The 4314-nt window shown below is 41.4% G+C and overlaps 1 long non-coding RNA gene across 1 annotated transcript; it reads left to right on the forward strand.

The window, feature by feature from the left end:
• Nucleotides 1-717: 717 nt before the first annotated feature.
• On the forward strand, nucleotides 718-3821 carry LOC127907711 (uncharacterized). The gene is made up of 3 exons (XR_008065463.1): nucleotides 718-1028; nucleotides 1833-2236; nucleotides 2818-3821. It is a non-coding gene; the product is annotated as an uncharacterized LOC127907711 (long non-coding RNA).
• Nucleotides 3822-4314: the final 493 nt, after the last annotated feature.

A 4314-nucleotide genomic window follows, 5' to 3' on the forward strand; every position in this document is an offset into this window, starting at 1 on the left:
CTAGAGAGGAACCGGGCTATGTGGGGTGGCCAGTCCTCTTCTGGCTGTGCCGGGTAGAGATTATAACAGAACATGACCAAGATGTTCAAATGTTCATAAATGACCAGCATGGTCGAATAATAATAAGGCAGAACAGTTGAAACTGGAGCAGCAGCACAGTCAGGTGGACTGGGGACAGCAAGGAGCCATCATGTCAGGTAGTCCTGGGGCACGGTCCTAGGGCTCAGGTCCTCCGAGAGAGAGAAAGAAAGAGAGAATTAGAGAGAGCATATGTGGGGTGGCCAGTCCTCTTCTGGCTGTGCCGGGTGGAGATTATAACAGAACGTGGCCAAGATGTTCAAATGTTCATAAATGACCAGCATGGTTGAATAATAGTAAGGCAGAACAGTTGAAACTGGAGCAGGAGCATGGCCAGGTGGACTGGGGACAGCAAGGAGTCCTCATGTCAGGTAGTCCTGGGACATGGTCCTAGGGCCCAGGCCAGTTGAAACTGGAGCAGCAGCATGGCCAGGTGGACTGGGGACAGCAAGGAGTCATCATGTCAGGTAGTCCTGGGGCATGGTCCTAGGGCTCAGGTCCTCCGAGAGAGAGAAAGAAAGAGAGAAGGAGAGAATTAGAGAAGTGTTTGTTAGGAGGGTTTTGCACACTTAGATTCACACAGGACACCGAATAGGACAGGAGAAGTACTCCAGATATAACAAACTGACCCTAGCCCCCGACACATAAACTACTGCAGCATAAATACTGGAGGCTGAGACAGGAGCTGTCCTACTGGAGCTGTATGAATGAAGTGTTTGTGAGGAGGGTTTTGTTCTACTGGAGCTGTATGAATGAAGTGTTTGTTGGGAGGGTTTTGTTCTACTGGAGCTGTATGAATAAAATGTTTGTTTTAGGGTTTTGTTCTACTGGAGCTGTATGAATGAAATATTGTTAGGAGGGTTTTGTTCTACTGGAGCTGTATGAATAAAGTGTTTGTTGGGAGGGTTTTGATCTACTGTAGCTGTATGATTGAAGTGTTTGTTAGGAGGGTTTGTTCTACTGGAGCTGTATGATTGAAGTGTTTGTTAGGAGGGTTTTGTTCTACTGGAGCTGTATGAATGAAGTGTTTGTTAGGAGGGTTTTGTTCTACAGGAGCTGTATGAATGAAGTGTTTGTTTTAGGGTTTTGTTCTACTGGAGCTGTATGAAGGAAGTGTTTGTTAGGAGGGTTTTAATCTACTGGAGCTGTATGAATGAAGTGTTTGTGAGGAGAGTTTTGTTCTACTGGAGGTGTAGGAATAAAGTGTTTGTTAGGAGGGTTTTGTTCTCCTGGAGGTGTTTGAATGAAGTGTTTGTTAGTAGGGTTTTGTTCTACTGGAGCTGTATGAATAAAGTGTTTGTTGGGAGGGTTTTGATCTACTGGAACTGTATGATTGAAGTGTTTGTTAGGAGGGGTTTGTTCTACTGGAGCTGTATGAATGAAGTGTTTGTTAGGAGGGTTTTAATCTACTGGAGCTGTATGAATGAAGTGTTTGTTAGGAGGTTTTTTCAACTGGAGTTGTATGAATGAAGTGTTTGTTAGGAGGGTTTTGTTCAACTGGAGCTGTATGAATGAAGTGTTTGTGAGGAGAGTTTTGTTCTACTGGAGCTGTATGAATGAAGTGTTTGTTAGGAGGGTTTTGTCCTACTGGAGCTGTATGAATGAAGTGTTTGTGAGGAGGGTTTTGTTCTACTGGAGCTGTATGAATGAAGTGTTTGTTGGGAGGGTTTTGTTCTACTGGAGCTGTATGAATAAAGTGTTTGTTGGGAGGTTTTGATCTACTGGAGCTGTATGATTGAAGTGGTTGTTAGGAGGGTTTGTTCTACTGGAGCTGTATGATTGAAGTGTTTGTTAGGAGGGTTTTGTTCTACTGGAGCTGTATGAATGAAGTGTTTGTTAGGAGGGTTTTGTTCTACAGGAGCTGTATGAATGAAGTGTTTGTTTTAGGGTTTTGTTCTACTGGAGCTGTATGAAGGAAGTGTTTGTTAGGAGGGTTTTAATCTACTGGAGCTGTATGAATGAAGTGTTTGTGAGGAGAGTTTTGTTCTACTGGAGGTGTAGGAATAAAGTGTTTGTTAGGAGGGTTTTGTTCTCCTGGAGGTGTTTGAATGAAGTGTTCGTTAGGAGGGTTTTGTTCTACTGGAGCTATATGAATAAAGTGTTTGTTGGGAGGGTTTTGATCTACTGGAACTGTATGATTGAAGTGTTTGTTAGGAGGGTTTGTTCTACTGGAGCTGTATGAATGAAGTGTTTGTTAGGAGGGTTTTAATCTACTGGAGCTGTATGAATGAAGTGTTTGTTAGGAGGGTTTTTTCAACTGGAGTTGTATGAATGAAGTGTTTGTTAGGAGGGTTTTGTTCAACTGGAGCTGTATGAATGAAGTGTTTGTGAGGAGAGTTTTGTTCTAATGGAGCTGTATGAATGAAGTGTTTGTTAGGAGGGTTTTGTTCTACTGGAGCTGTATGAATGAAGTGTTTGTTAGGAAGGTTTTGTTGAACTGGAGTTGTATGAATGAAGTGTTTGTTAGGAGGGTTTTGTTCAACTGGAGCTGTATGAATGACGTGTTTGTGAGGAGAGTTTTGTTCTACTGGAGCTGTATGAATGAAGTGTTTGTTAGGAGGGTTTTGTTCTACTGGAGCTGTATGAATGAAGTGTTTGTTAGGAGGGTTTTGTTCTACAGGAGCTGTATGAATGAAGTGTTTGTTATGAGGGTTTTGTTCTACTGGAGCTGTATGAATAAAGTGTTTGTTGGGAGGTTTTGATCTACTGGAACTGTATGATTGAAGTGTTTGTTAGGAGGGTTTGTTCTACTGGAGCTGTATGAATGAAGTGTTTGTTAGGAGGGTTTTAATCTACTGGAGCTGTATGAATGAAGTGTTTGTTAGGAGGGTTTTTTTCAACTGGAGTTGTATGAATGAAGTGTTTGTTAGGAGGGTTTTGTTCAACTGGAGCTGTATGAATGAAGTGTTTGTGAGGAGAGTTTTGTTCTAATGGAGCTGTATGAATGAAGTGTTTGTTAGGAGGGTTTTGTTCTACTGGAGCTGTATGAATGAAGTGTTTGTTAGGAGGGTTTTGTTCAACTGGAGTTGTATGAATGAAGTGTTTGTTAGGAGGGTTTTGTTCAACTGGAGCTGTATGAATGACGTGTTTGTGAGGAGAGTTTTGTTCTACTGGAGCTGTATGAATGAAGTGTTTGTTAGGAGGGTTTTGTTCTACTGGAGCTGTATGAATGAAGTGTTTGTTAGGAGGGTTTTGTTCTACAGGAGCTGTATGAATGAAGTGTTTGTTATGAAGGTTTTGTTCTACTGGAGCTGTATGAATGAAGTGTTTGTTAGGAGGGTTTTGTCCTACTGGAGCTGTATGAATGAAGTGTTTGTGAGGAAGGTTTTGTTCTACTGTAGCTGTATGAATGAAGTGTTTGTTGGGAGGGTTTTGTTCTACTGGAGCTGTATGAATGAAATTTTTGTTTTAGGGTTTTGTTCTACTGGAGCTGTATGAATGAAATATTGTTAGGTGGGTTTTGTTCTACTGGAGCTGTATGAATAAAGTGTTTGTTGGGAGGGTTTTGATCTACTGGAGCTGTATGATTGAAGTGTTTGTTAGGAGGGTGTGTTCTACTGGAGCTGTATGATTGAAGTGTTTGTTAGGAGGGTTTTGTTCTACTGGAGCTGTATGAATGAAGTGTTTGTTAGGAGGGTTTTGTTCTACAGGAGCTGTATGAATGAAGTGTTTGTTTTAGGGTTTTGTTCTACTGGAGCTGTATGAAGGAAGTGTTTGTTAGGAGGGTTTTAGTCTACTGGAGCTGTATGAATGAAGTGTTTGTGAGGAGAGTTTTGATCTACTGGAGGTGTAGGAATAAAGTGTTTGTTAGGAGGGTTTTGTTCTCCTGGAGGTGTTTGAATGAAGTGTTTGTTAGGAGGGTTTGTTCTACTGGAGCTGTATGAATGAAGTGTTTGTTAGGAGGGTTTTAATCTACTGTAGCTGTATGAATGAAGTGTTTGTTAGGAGGGTTTTGTTCAACTGGAGTTGTATGAATGAAGTGTTTGTTAGGAGGGTTTTGTTCAACTGGAGCTGTATGAATGAAGTGTTTGTGAGGAGAGTTTTGTTCTACTGGAGCTGTATGAATGAAGTGATTGTTAGGAGGGTTTTGTTCTACTGAAGCTGTATGAATGAAGTGTTTGTTGGGAGGGTTTTGTTCTACTGGAACTGTATGAATGAAGTGTTTGTTAGGAGGTTTTGTTCTACTGGAGCTGTATGAATGAAGTGTTTGTTAGGAGGGTTTTGTTCTACTGGAGC

Source organism: Oncorhynchus keta, chromosome 15 (assembly GCF_023373465.1).
Source record: "Oncorhynchus keta strain PuntledgeMale-10-30-2019 chromosome 15, Oket_V2, whole genome shotgun sequence".
Taxonomy (NCBI): domain Eukaryota; kingdom Metazoa; phylum Chordata; class Actinopteri; order Salmoniformes; family Salmonidae; genus Oncorhynchus; species Oncorhynchus keta.